General features: G+C 40.2%; 3 non-coding genes across 3 annotated transcripts; all 3 read right to left on the reverse strand.

Moving 5' to 3' along the window:
* Positions 1–6,610: 6,610 nt before the first annotated feature.
* trnas-gcu (transfer RNA serine (anticodon GCU)) lies at positions 6,611–6,692 on the reverse strand. The gene has a single exon. It is a non-coding gene; the product is annotated as a tRNA-Ser (tRNA).
* Positions 6,693–9,281: 2,589 nt separating this feature from the next.
* On the reverse strand, positions 9,282–9,392 carry trnal-caa (transfer RNA leucine (anticodon CAA)). Its single transcript has 2 exons — positions 9,355–9,392; positions 9,282–9,327 (listed from the first exon to the last, which is right to left on the reverse strand). It is a non-coding gene; the product is annotated as a tRNA-Leu (tRNA).
* Positions 9,393–12,971: 3,579 nt separating this feature from the next.
* trnal-caa (transfer RNA leucine (anticodon CAA)) lies at positions 12,972–13,082 on the reverse strand. The gene is made up of 2 exons: positions 13,045–13,082; positions 12,972–13,017 (listed from the first exon to the last, which is right to left on the reverse strand). It is a non-coding gene; the product is annotated as a tRNA-Leu (tRNA).
* Positions 13,083–14,451: the final 1,369 nt, after the last annotated feature.

Raw genomic sequence — 14,451 nt, forward strand, 5'->3', positions numbered from 1 at the left:
GAGTAGAAACGATAGAAGCCTTAAGCGGGAAAAAAATCACAACATCTCGCATTTCACGTGTTTAATGTTAACTGTCTCAGTAGTTGCCTCGGTGATTGATGGCTCTTCTCCCTCGCAGGGTGACGGCAAACTTCTTCAGAGAGGGAGTCTCCCACGCACGGCTTTTCTTTATCAAGAGCTGAGACAACAGAAACAGACTTCCAACTGACATTCATTACTTCTTGAGCGTTTATGACCGTCTTTAAAAGCTGAAAGCAGGTGAAAAAGTATTTGGAAATGAGGAAATGACTGCTGACAGTAAACAGAGCTGACGCTCAGCTGCAGACAAGCGCTCCTCTTTAGTATAGTGCTGAGTACCCCCGCTTGTTGCGCGGGAGACTGGGGTACGTTTCTGTGACAGGGCGCTGGTTTAATTTTTTATCAACCTGAGTTCACTTAAAAAGTGTGTACTGTGTACTACGTTTCGGACTAGTTACGGCAGTAGAATATGGAGATCATCTCCAGCTTTGAGCTCAACTGCAACAAGAAGTCATGCTAAATGTAGTATAGTGAGTAGACATCGCGAGACAACAGAACGAGAGAGTAGAAGGCGGGAATATATGGTGTAAGGGCGTGATCTGTGTAGTTAATAAAATAGTTAAAATAATATGAAAACGTCTCTTTATTAAGATACACAACATTTATGGCGACGAGAGATGAGTGGTTAACGGACTCAAAGCGAGCAGAACACTGCTGATTTTAGTTCTCTTGCTGGTAGAAACGAACTTCTGAATTTTCGGACTTTTCGTTTAGCTTTCGATATGGAAGATATGGTAGCCGCGCCGAGAAGCTTTGCTTATGCTCAGCTTTTTCCACCATTTCTACTGAACCTCGGAGCTCCGTATTTGTATACGGAATACAAGATATGGATGGAGTCGTACAGATTTTTTTAAATAGCCAGTGGATCTACAGAAGCTCAGGATGCCGTGAGACGGGCTACACTACTGCACTGTATCGGGGCTCCCGTGCAGCGGATTTTCGCCAACCTCTCTTGAGCAAAAGGTACATATGAACAGACTGTAGCTGCCTTAGACGCTTACTTTACACCGCGGAGAAAAGTGGTTTTGGAACGGCATAAATTTAGGCAGAGAACTTAGTCTCAGGACGAATCTGTTGTTGCTTTTGTGACTGCACTAAGAGAACTGGCTAAATCTTGTGACTTTGGAGTATTGGAAACTGACATGTTAAGATATCAACTTGTGGAAAAATGTGCACATAAGAGACTATAAATTGCTGCAGGAGGAAGGGCTGACTTTAGAAAGAGCTCTTACAGTCGCTAGAATTCATGAAGCAGCTCAAGCAGAATCAAGAATGCTTTCTGACCACAGTGACAAAGTGACACTGAACGGGGCGCTCGCTCAAACTTTACAAACAAAAGCCGAGCAGCCGGACGAGAAGAACAGGGGACGGCTGACATTACATGTTACAGTTGCGGACTAACAATGCACAAAGCAGATGAATGCGGAGCGTGAACAGCAAAATGTCTACACTGTAAGAAAACAGGACATTATGCACACGTCTGCAGAACATCACGTCCGAGTTTAAGGACAGCAACATCAGAGATTGGAAGTTAGGGAGTTTCAGGTCTGTTTTTTTATTATAGGTTCAAGAAAGTCTGAATACCTTTGCAAGAAGTATTTCAGAATCCCACTCAAATCCAGTACGAATGCCGCATAAATCTGCATTGTACAATTAGTATACTGTTTGTCCGTTGAATCAAACACGCCTTATGAAGCATTTCTAAAACAAGAGAGATCGTTAGGGAATGCGTCTTCCTGTAAAAATAAAATGACTTCAAGGGCACTAAAAGCAGAGGTGTGAAAGCCTGCTCTACAGAAGAACTATAGCCAGAGATGCCAAAGAGGTCGAGATTTCACCACGTGAGAGAAAGCATCTCAGAAAACGAAGCTGCGGTCAATTCCACGCGTTATAAAAACACTAGGTCAAACAACAAGAGCTGAAGAGCCGCTGTTGAGAGTAACGTGGCCGAGTGTTCTAAGGAGCTGGCTTAAACCTCCAGCCTCTTCAGGAGCATCTGTTGGAGTCGCACTGCTACAGCGTATCTCCTTGTTAAGTATCCCTTTTATTGTTGTTGCTGCCTCCAGGCGATGTAAACCAGATTCAGAAAAAAAAAATTTGAACAACATTATTCCCATATTTCCTCGAAGGTGCGGTGGCTAAGTGGTAAGGCGTCGGTTTTGTAAACCGAAGATCGTGGGTTCACCCCACCCGTGCCTGTTTCATTTGTCTCCACTTTCCTTTAGATTCAAAGTCTTCAAAAAAACTCGCAACTCAATAGTAAGAGCGCATAACTGTCGCCAGTGATTAGTATTCTTGCATATCCTGCATTGTTTTTTAGTCGACAAAGCTTGTCTCTCTTCACAACCATCTTCTGAATGATCGCCTCAGCATTGGGAAGGAACGTGCGCTTGGTACAGCCCCCCACTCCATCGTCTGATCACAAACAGATCGGGTGAGCTGTCAGTCCAGGTTGGAAGTAACGTTCGAAAGCACTAAAAATCTGACTTAGGAACAAGAAAACCATGTTTTTTTAAACGAGTAAACGATAAAATAATATACTGCCTGCAAGACTATGTCAAGTTCAAGTTCAAGTCCAAGTTTATTGTCATTATACTCATACACAGGTATATGGTATAACGAAATGCTATTTAGCTAGCTCTCGGACATAAGTAGTACAAAGAAAAAAACACAACAACAATACAATTGTATAACAAAAGAAAGACAGAGACAACAGCCGATGTGCAAAAAACAACAACGGGCAGTGTGCCAAACAACAAAAAGGTAACAGGTTATGTGCAAAAACACGCATCAAAAGAATGAAATAAAGGGATAGAAATGATGGGGAGTGAGCTTTTTGACATGTAAGGTAGAGGTAGATTTTCAATGTGTGTTTGGGTTTTTGGTAAGAAAGAAGGCACTGTGAAGTTCAGGTCATAGCTGAGAGGTGAGGAGAGAGTGAGAGAGGCTGGGAGTTTAATAGTTTGATAGTGCGGGGGTAAAAACTGTTTCTGAGTCTTGTAGTCCGGATCCGAACGCTCCGGTACCATTTTCCATGTCATGCTAAACGCCACAAATTGTTCGTCCAGTTGTATCAATCGTCCTAAATTTACGGAAAATCGGATGTGACTGATACAATCCGCACCCATTTCTTCAGGATAGTTGAGCGGTTTAAAACAGCAAATTTACAGATTTGTGTCTTTTAAGCTTTGTGTTTCGCTCTCTAAATAGAGGCACGGGTTCAAATCCCACTCCCGACAATCAGGCGTTTTACCCTGACTTTTTTACCTGCCTTTACACTGTTTCAGTCTTGTTGTGCTCGCTGACAATCACAGTACGAGGAAAACTGAGAAACTGCTTAGCAAAAACATAACGGACAGAAAAAAGCTTCGTAAACACGTGAATGTGGTTAGCAGCAGTAAGGTATGCATTCAAATGTTTAAGGCTGATTTATAAAAGCAGCAGAAGAAAGGTGCAGCCTTTGTAAGAATTCGCGGGTTTTTATGCTGCTTGGACTTCTTTCAAGCCTATGAAGTGACCCCCGTTTTATTTTCATTTTCAAACTTTAGAACCGAATAACGAAAATGTTTCATGTGTGACAGCATTCTGTTGCAAATACCGTTTCCACGATGTATTCAGCGACGGGAATGAAATGTTTTATTGCTGGCTCAAATGCGAGGAATTTCAGAAAAACCTGGAAAAGCAACGCTTGCAGTAAATGACATATCCAAAGCGTGTAGTCAGCATGAGCAGAACAACGCAATGCTCTGTAAAAACGATCTGAAGCCGTAATTACTCTTTTATCTCAGGCAGTTCATTCCGATACGATGTTTCCGCAGACTAAATGAAATGCCGAACTCCAAACATGTTGTTGCCATTATTGTACTCCTGCTGAAAGAAGAAAGAAAGAAAGGTGTCGTAAATGAACTTTGTCGCCCGTGGGAGATGTCAAGCGCATTGGACATGAAAAGTGCCGGATAAAACCCATTTCTATACGTTTCTCTTAGTGTCGGGGCTCCTATTGAATGTAAAGGAGGCAACGTGCTCAGCCAGCCGACTCAGCGCTTACTGAACGCAGGTGTCTCAGAGCGGTGTGTCCAAGTCGCAGTAAAAGAGGAGGATTCTGTCGGCGCCGTGTCTTAGTTGGTTAAAGCGCCTGCCTAGTAAACAGGAGATCCTGGGTTCAAATCCTAGCGGTGCCTTTCTTCCTGTCTTCTCGCACCGTTTATTGTTATAGAGAACATGCTTCTGCATTACCTCAGTCAATATCACCGGGAATGTGAATAGAAATGTAAACATCAATATTTCTGCTGTCTCCTGAGAAACACAAGTATAGAGTCAAAACACAATAAATAATGCTAAAAAATTATTCAGTTAACAGCCAGATGTGACAAAACACATTTAAGACTTACATCCCCTTTAAATATGTATTTCCTTAATATCAGTTCTCTTCCCTCCCCAGGACACCTGCAAATTCACTAGAGCATATTAAAAGCTGTGTGTAAGTCTTACATGTGTTCTGTCACATCTGGGTGTTAAATTAATAGATGTGTTGTGTCATTTAATATGATTTGACTCCACGCTTGTGTTTCTCGGGAGACAGCAGAAATATCGGGGATTTGCGGCTACAGAAAATAATGTGAACTTTACAGGCAAAAGTAAGGTTAAGTTAAAGAAACAAAAACGTATTGTCACCTTTTTCAACGTGATTTTTTAAGACATTTGTTCGGAATAGTATACTCGTGTCTGTGGCTATCCTACAATAACGGTGGTGAAATAGCAGGAATGTGCGGAAAGAATCGGAGATTGAACAGAAGACTCATCCAGTCGATAGTAAGGTTGTGTAGGACCGCACACCCTACGATGTCAGTGTTGAGTAGTGAGGTTTAAAGGCTTCTTCACGAACCAGGAAGGAGTACAAACCTAAAGTCTTCTGATCCGTAATCAGACACGTTATCCATTGCGCCATTGGCGTTTGTATTACATTCAGAGCCGCTACTATTCATGTGTCTTGTATGTGTGTCTAGTTACTACGTCTTTCATTATGTCTGGTTTAAAATAATGTATCTTTAAAACAGACAAAGGGTTTATGAGTCTCCCTGAAATTCAAGAATAAAAAATATCGCGTTTAAAAAGAATACAGAGATGCCAGCGATAGAAAACGGAGCGTCTTAAGTGCACGCTATCACTGAACTAAACTCCCGATCGGTAAGTTTGTCGGCGGCTTTTTAATTGTGTTAGGAAGAGCAAACAGTCCACAGTGTACATTTTAAAGGTCTAAGCAAAACAATCAGACGTGAGGATTAGGATTAGGATCCAGAACAGGAGCCTTTACTTCTTTATATACTGAGGTTTCGGGTGAACGTCAAAGTGAAAGACAAATTCGCAATTTTCACTTTTTGATTAAGGAACAAGAAAACACCATCCTTCAAACTGGATTCAGACCAGGGACATAAGAAATGCCCACTGTTTTTGTCTATAGTCTTAAGATCCAGCAATTGAGCTATCGAGAGGTCGGAAAGCAAACGCTTTGTCACACGTGTAGCCCAATGTAGTGTAGTGTTCCTCTATTTAAATCCCAGTTCGACGTCAAAATACTCACTCCCATAGTCTCGTTCAGAAGAAGAAATGGACCAGGCTTCCACTGTATAAACGTCCAGAGTTCTTATAAAACGTTTGAAGGGACATCAGTGCAGGCTGAAATTGACCCTTTTTCTAGTGGGATCAGGATCATATAAAACCTTTCTTTTGGATTGAGAAGAGGATCATGGAGACACTCAAAATATCCCTGTCTTTGCTTCTTTCAAGGATGAATGGAGTATTGATCTGCAAGCATCGGTTTAAATCAAAACTCTCTGCTACTGCAGTTGCTTGTTTGAGAGTTTCTTCAAATCTTTCAACTGAACGTTGATATCAAGATATATTGACGGTAATATCATAGGGACTTTGGTTTTCTTTTGATCGAAAATTGTATTAAAATACAAGCCTCTTTCACAGTTGTATAATACTTTCCCTTGCATCCTCAGATAAAATTTCTAAATACCACAAAGTTACAACATATGGAATAGCATTTATTTTAAAATGTATTTTAAAATTTGCATTTATTTAGAGCTATATTTAGAGCTTAGTAAAGATAGCATTGCTAATATTGATGGAGTAGAAATGTAAGATGAATTGATAGCTTTTTCTGAACTAAAAAAGTCCTACAACGCCTCCTGTAACAGGTAAGGACTCATAGCAAGACATTGCTATTGCATTGCGCATTTTGCAGATACGACCAGTTTCTGCTTCTGGTGAGTGCATCTTTTCCAAACTGAAATTAACAAGAACATTTTCAAGATGCGCCATGTCCCTAAATCGTTCATCAGGACTACTATTAATATCAGGTGAAAGCAGTACAAAGCATACATTTAACCTAAATATTAAGAGACTATATCTGTCAGCTACTGCTGTAAGCCATGTTCAGCCAACGCTAGAAATATTACTGCTCTACTACAGTAGCTAAAGAAAACAAGTCCGACTTAGAAACGGATCACAAGTCGAAAACACAAACCGACGAGGATGGGATTCGAACCCACGCGTGCAAAGCACAATGGATTAGCAGTCCATCGCCTTAACCACTCGGCCACCTCGTCACGAAAGCTGCCCCCCTTGGGCATGATTTTGCTCGGCGACCAGGCTCAGCGCACATCGACCTCAGATGTCTCAGAGCGGTGTTTCCAAGAGGCTGTATAAGAATAGGTAATAGGTTTATTCCATGCTGAAAAAAAGAAGAACGAGAACACAACGTTTCGCCCGTGGAGCCTTCTTCAGGTGTGAGAGAGACAGGGCAGTAGGCAAAGGTAAAATAGCGAGAGAACAAAGGTTTGAGGGTGGGTACCCACCTATATAAGAATAGTATTCTGCCAGTGCTGTGGTAAAGCTGGTTAAAAGACCTGTTTCATAAAGAGGAAATCCTGGATCCGAATTCCAGCGGTACCTTTTTTTTCCTGTCTTGTTTTACAGAACATGTAATTTGGGACACTCAAAGAGGTCTTGATTTGGTTTAATGCGTTTATTCATTTCCTTTGCAGAACAACTTGTTTTTTTTAAATCATACAGCTTGCGAAAGATGAAATGCGAGCGATTTTTTTTGTTCACCAAAAGTATGTAAATGAAAAAAAGCAAGGTGTAAGCATTTCTGTGGTGCAATCGGTTAGCGTTTTCGGCTATTAATCCCCAGGTGGGTTTTTTGATCCCACCCAGGGACGCACTTCTTCCTATAGTAAACATCATCACCGCAAAAATTTAATTGTTCCGCAAAACCTGAACTATTTTGATATTTGCAGTAGTAAACAATTGAGTACCAGAGTCAACATTACCGGGAATTTCCAATAATTACCGACATTGGCAACTTGCAAGCAGTTAGTATTCACCCATAGAATTATATGTTCCAGTGAGTGAGGGAGAATTCACTTATGCTCCCGTTGCATCTTCAGCTAAAGTAATTTAAAAAACAATGCAAAATTGTTCGAGAACTTGTCAAGCAAAAACAACAGATCGCCGGAGTTCTATTTTAATATTTTCGTATATTTACCTTAATTTGAATATAAATGTTAACATAAACGCTGTTCAATATAATGTAATGTTGTTGTACTTTTAAAATATTTTAGCTGAGGGTGAGAGGGGGGATATTACGCCTTGCCAAACATCTAAAATAACTGTAAAAGGGGATGGCATTTTAATAAAACTGGCAATCAAAAGAAAGTTACAATTTGTATGGTATTATGCTCAATATCCCTCGATATTGAAGGTCAGATGAGGAATTTGAAGAAATTATCAATGAAACAACGGCAATAGCAGAGGGTGTTGATTTTGAACCAGTGTTTGCACCTCAATAATCCATCAGTCTTCGCTTGACAGGCTTCCTCAAGATATTCGGTGTTCTATACAAAAAATCGACAATTAAGCACAAATGTGACAAGAGGCAAAGACTGCGGCAGAGGAGGAATAAACTCCACACGATGACTGTATGTATACGTCTGTCTAATATTCGGCCCCTGCAGGGACATCATATTCGCTGAACTGCCTGCCAGCGTGTGTACGGTGTTATAATTCAAGAATATCAATGGTCAGACGCTTATAACGGGTGTTTGTGCTTGTATTATTTAGAGAATTTAAAAAACATTTTCAAAACTACAGCTCGAATGAAATTAAAAAAAGTTTATTTGTCTCTTTGCTGTAACAACTGTGCCAAAACTATTCCGATACATCAAAATAGCATCAGAATGTAACTAGATTTTATTGGATTTTAGGAAATGTATTTTTGCGCATTTCTCTATACGATCAGAATACCTTCCTGTTTTCACCGTGTTTATTGTTTCTGCCTATGATCTCGGAAAGAAAGATCCAGTATCTGTTCACCGAAATATTCCAGGAGTTTGATATGGTTTGAGAGGAGTGTATGAAGGTAATGAAGGAGGGAGGACACGCGCATTCCGCACGGGGAGCGCAGAGCAATGAGCTGCGCCTGCAGCTCTCCGAGTCTTTTCTTAATCAACCTCTGAGTCCGGACACACAGCGTCTCCAGCCAGAGATTTACAGTTCAGAAAACGGCTGTCTCGAGCAGAAACTGATCTTCCTGCTTTAGTTAAGGTTTGGTTATTGTGGGGGTTTAGCGCTTGTATCTCTCTTCTCTTACTAAACACTATCTACTGTAAAGTATATAAATAGAAGCTAAAATGCAGCTAAAATACTTCAGTAAGGCCGAGCAGATAGGAAAGTTTAATAAAAATAATAATAAATGATCTATGTTCTAATTGCCCATATTTTTTTTAACTCTCTGTTCGAGCTCTGATTTAATCCTCTCGGCTCCTGCCGCTGTCACCGGGAGAGTGGCTGCATTCCGTAGGCTACAGGCTGATTTCACAATGCCACATTTAATGAAATACAGGGGAAACCGCAAGGAAAACAATATGTTTTAATACATTTTCTTCTGGATTTATATTTCGGTCTTTCACCTTTGAATGCATACCTTGACCGTAAATCTTTACTCGATTACAGGCACCCCAAACAGTTCTTAAGGGAGAAATCGAAGCCTATTTGACTTTCTGCTAATCACATTGAAGTGTTCACGAAGCATTTCCCTGCCCATCATGTGCCCGCAAGCCTGTTTCTCCGTTTTCTTCTTTCTGTCGTTGTCAGCGAGCACAAGAAGACAGGAAAAATGCAAGAGAGGGAAAAGCTGTCAGGAGTGGGATTTGAACCCACGCCTCTATTCAGAGACCAGAACACCCAAGCAATGGAAAGACAGGAGTCCTTGAGTCTGGCGTCTTAGACCACTCGGCCATCCTGACGAGTTGCGTAAGTTGGTGTGTTAAAAGCACCAGTAGTTCACAAAACTGAGAAATGCTTTGCTGGAGAAGCGCCACGTTGCCTAATGTTGCCTAAACGGATCGCGGAAATCAAATATTCGGATCGATTTAGAGTGTGCTTTACAGCCTTTGTGTAATATTTTAAATTGTTTTTAAAAAGTGTGTACTGTGTACTACGTTTAGGACTAGTTAGTGTGGTAGAATATGGAGATCATCTCCAGCTCTGAGCTCAACTGCAACAACAAGTCGTGCTGAACAAAGTCAGAGTTCAGCTGAACCTTTGCTCAGTGTGGTGCTCAGGACTCAGGAGTATTGTTGTGGTTCTAATTAGCACGAACTGCAGGGGCTCTGAATCAGAACATTTCAATTTATCTGTTCAGTAAGTTAAAATGCAGGACATGTTAAAATCAGATTATCACTGTGTCTCTGTCCCGTTTGTATATAACCGAATGTTTAAAAGATACCAGTAAGGACACACAACTACTAATGCGGTACTTATTGGAAATAGTCCCAAAACAAGTACGTCCGGCAGCTGGTAGACTCCTGTAATAATTTTGCAGTGACACTTTGAAGATTTACGCTCTATTTAAATATTAATTTACTAAATTTCAGTTCTCTTTTCTCACACTCCCTGGCATAACTGAACTCTCACTCTCGCATACTAAAGGCTTTACATTCATTAGCTGTAATACAGATTCTAATAAAGACAGAATGAAACTGTTTGTTTTGTGTCTCATGGTGATCCTCTTATCGATCCAAATGAAATGTTTAATATGATCCCTCGAGAAAGAAAAGGAGTCAATTTCCGCCTGGAAAGATTGATGCTCCATCAAACATTTTGTAATATCTCCGGAAGTTTATACAGTAGAATCCTGGTATGTGGCTTAAATTCAAGGTAAACAAGACTAAGGAAACGAGTTGGAAACGATGTCGATCTGGGATTTAAATCATCCGGAACATTTCACTACATCGGACAGTATGTGCCAGAGAGCATCTCCTGACATCTGTTGGTAGCTCAGTTGGTAGAGCGGAGGACTGTAGTGGAAACAAGAGGGAATCCTTAGGTTGCTGGTTTGACACTGGGTCGAAGGAAGGTACCCTTTGTGTATTTCATTCAAACAGTTAAAATAGCCAATATTTTTCCACTCAGACTTTGATCACAAGCTCAATAAACGACGAAGCAGAGGCTCTTGTTCTGAATTCAGCTCACGTCTGATTGTCTTGTTTTGGCCAAGATCTGATCTTTGAATTCAGGGAATACTCTGTCTGCTTTGTACAGTAATTCAAAAGTAGATACAAATGTCACTTTTTTATTGTAGATATAAAGGTGTTCTCTGTTTTCAAAGGATAGGTACTTAATTGGCTTTATGATTTGGTTTTGATTTTGTATCGTTGTATTATTAAGTTTGTGTTTTTTGTGTTTTTAACATATTGTGAACTTATTTTTGAAACAAATGCTTACAAAAGCAGACATGGCACACATCTGTTTATACCAGCGGTGAATTGTATATTTTATTAAGTAGAAGCTACTGCGCACTTCTGGGAGTATAACAGGTTCGATATAAAGTGGCAAAAATATAAAAGGGGAAAATACCCCAGACTGGGTGTAAAGGCCTCGTTGTGACTGTTGTTTCATTGTTGAATACGGCATACTGTGCACGAAATGTTGCAGAAACACAATCTGATAGTTAAATAATTAGTATGAGGCCACGGATCCAAATATTAATTGCTGATTTTTTTAAGTGATATCTTCCTATCCTCTGGTAGAAGTAACACGATGTGAGCAATTGTTTTTTGTTCTTTTTTTTCACGTTGCGATCCAAAAAGCCTCAGATGCACAGTCTGACAGCAACCAAACCAGAATGGATTCTGCTGGGAGCCGGACTGAGCTCATTCTTGCTCCCTGTGCTGAAAACAGAATTAGCTCTTCCTCGAACATCGTCTACAGCTGCTGGATGGTGCTCTACGTCCTGCTGCTCCAGCAATTATTTGGACGAAAGACAGATCACTTGTGCGCTTTTAACCTTCTCGCAGCTACAGGCGAGACTGAAGCTGGCGATATAAAGGCACGCGCTGGTACACCTTCTCGAACTTTCACAATCGCGATAAACATTTTTTTAAGACCTTTGAAAAACTAGATATAGATATAGATAAAACTAGATAAAAAAACATGAGCTTTATCGTTTTTTACATTAATCGATTTTGAATCAAATTTGATCTTTTTACATTGCATTTTACGTTGAAATGTAGCATGCATACCTAATCCACCAACGGACAGAGCAATATTTTACGTTGCCTTCCAGAGCTTCCAACGTTTGATGGATTTGTATGGGTGTCTGTATGATACCACTACAGCACTGGCGTAGGTGCAAAATCCACTTTCACAAGACTTTTTCAGTGTCTTCTCTCTCAAATGGACCGAAGCACAGGAGCCAATATAAGAGAAAACGACAGATGTTTAAACAGAGTATGTCCCAATGTCTGCGACAATGCATTGTGATTTTGTATAAACGCAAATGGTTTATCATTTAAAAGCCAACATCATTCTTTTTATCCCTGGCGCTAATACGCTACCATACATGCGAGCTGTTGTGTGAAAGAAAATTCATATGTGCGTAGGAAGGCAGAATAAAATCCAGAACTGTGTTGGTGACATTGATAAACAGGGCTCATGTTCACAACAAAACTTTACTGTATAAAAGGTTAATATTCGTAAATATATATTTTTTTTAATTATGCAAGGTGTCTGTTAAACCATTCATGAAGGATTTTTAGACAAAAAAACACACCATTATATGAGAACATATATTTACTATATCTGCATTTAACTCACTTTTTAACAATATCAATTTCAAGGCCGATATAAATTGCTGCCCTGCTTTTTTGTCATAAATACACAAGCTTGTTATGTTTTGTGTCAGAAATAAACTGCATGAAATTTGCTAAAGCAACAGATCTTCCTGCTTTAGTTAAGGTTTGGTTATTGTGGGGGTTTAGCGCTTGTATCTCTCTTCTCTTACTAAACACTATCTACTGTAAAGTATATAAATAGAAGCTAAAATGCAGCTAAAATACTTCAGTAAGGCCGAGCAGATAGGAAAGTTTAATAAAAATGTTCTATGATCTATGTTCTAGTTGCCCATATTTTTTTAACTCTCTGTTCGAGCTCTGGTTTAATCCTCTCGGCTCCTGCCGCTGTCACCGGGAGAGTGGCTACATTCCGTAGGGCTACAGGCTGATTTCACAATGCCACATTTAATGAAATACAGGGGAAACCGCAAGGAAAACAATATGTTTTAATACATCTTCTTCTGGATTTATATTTCGGTCTTTCACCTTTGAATGCATACCTTGACCGTAAATCTTTACTCGATTACAGGCACCCCAAACAGTTCTTAAGGGAGAAATCAAAGCCTATTTGACTTTCTGCTAATCACATTGAAGTGTTCACGAAGCATTTCCCTGCCCATCATGTGCCCGCAAGCCTGTTTCTCCGTTTTCTTCTTTCTGTCGTTGTCAGCGAGCACAAGAAGACAGGAAAAATGCAAGAGAGGGAAAAGCTGTCAGGAGTGGGATTTGAACCCACGCCTCTATTCAGAGACCAGAACACCCAAGCAATGGAAAGACAGGAGTCCTTGAGTCTGGCGCCTTAGACCACTCGGCCATCCTGACGAGTTGCGTAAGTTGGTGTGTTAAAAGCACCAGTAGTTCACAAAACTGAGAAATGCTTTGCTGGAGAAGCGCCACGTTGCCTAATGTTGCCTAAACGGATCGCGGAAATCAAATATTCGGATCGATTTAGAGTGTGCTTTACAGCCTTTGTGTAATATTTTAAATTGTTTTTAAAAAGTGTGTACTGTGTACTATGTTTAGGACTAGTTAGTGTGGTAGAATATGGAGATCATCTCCAGCTCTGAGCTCAACTGCAACAACAAGTCGTGCTGAACAAAGTCAGAGTTCAGCTGAACCTTTGCTCAGTGTGGTGCTCAGGACTCAGGAGTATTGTTGTGGTTCTAATTAGCACGAACTGCAGGGGCTCTGAATCAGAACATTTCAATTTATCTGTTCAGTAAGTTAAAATGCAGGACATGTTAAAATCAGATTATCACTGTGTCTCTGTCCCGTTTGTATATAACCGAATGTTTAAAAGATACCAGTAAGGACACACAACTACTAATGCGGTACTTATTGGAAATAGTCCCAAAACAAGTACGTCCGGCAGCTGGTAGACCCCTGTAATAATTTTGCAGTGACACTTTGAAGATTTACGCTCTATTTAAATATTAATTTACTAAATTTCAGTTCTCTTTTCTCACACTCCCTGGCATAACTGAACTCTCACTCTCGCATACTAAAGGCTTTACATTCATTAGCTGTAATACAGATTCTAATAAAGACAGAATGAAACTCTTTGTTTTGTGTCTCATGGTGATCCTCTTCTCGATCCAAATGAAATGTTTAATATGATCCCTCGAGAAAGAAAAGGAGTCAATTTCCGCCTGGAAAGATTGATGCTCCATCAAACATTTTGTAATATCTCCGGAAGTTTATACAGTAGAATCCTGGTATGTGGCTTAAATTCAAGGTAAACAAGACTAAGGAAACGAGTTGGAAACGATGTCGATCTGGGATTTAAATCATCCGGAACATTTCACTACATCGGACAGTATGTGCCAGAGAGCATCTCCTGACATCTGTTGGTAGCTCAGTTGGTAGAGCGGAGGACTGTAGTGGAAACAAGAGGGAATCCTTAGGTTGCTGGTTTGACACTGGGTCGAAGGAAGGTGCCCTTTGTGTATTTCATTCAAACAGTTAAAATAGCCAATCTTTTTCCACTCAGACTTTGATCACAAGCTCAATAAACGACGAAGCAGAGGCTCTTGTTCTGAATTCAGCTCACGTCTGATTGTCTTGTTTTGGCCAAGATCTGATCTTTGAATTCAGGGAATACTCTGTCTGCTTTGTACAGTAATTCAAAAGTAGATAAAAATGTCACTTTTTTATTGTAGATATAAAGGTGTTCTCTGTTTTCAAAGGATAG

The sequence above is a fragment of the Lepisosteus platostomus genome (genome assembly GCF_059453375.1).
Source record: "Lepisosteus platostomus isolate fLepPlt1 chromosome 5 unlocalized genomic scaffold, fLepPlt1.hap1 SUPER_5_unloc_4, whole genome shotgun sequence".
Lineage (NCBI taxonomy): Eukaryota > Metazoa > Chordata > Actinopteri > Semionotiformes > Lepisosteidae > Lepisosteus > Lepisosteus platostomus.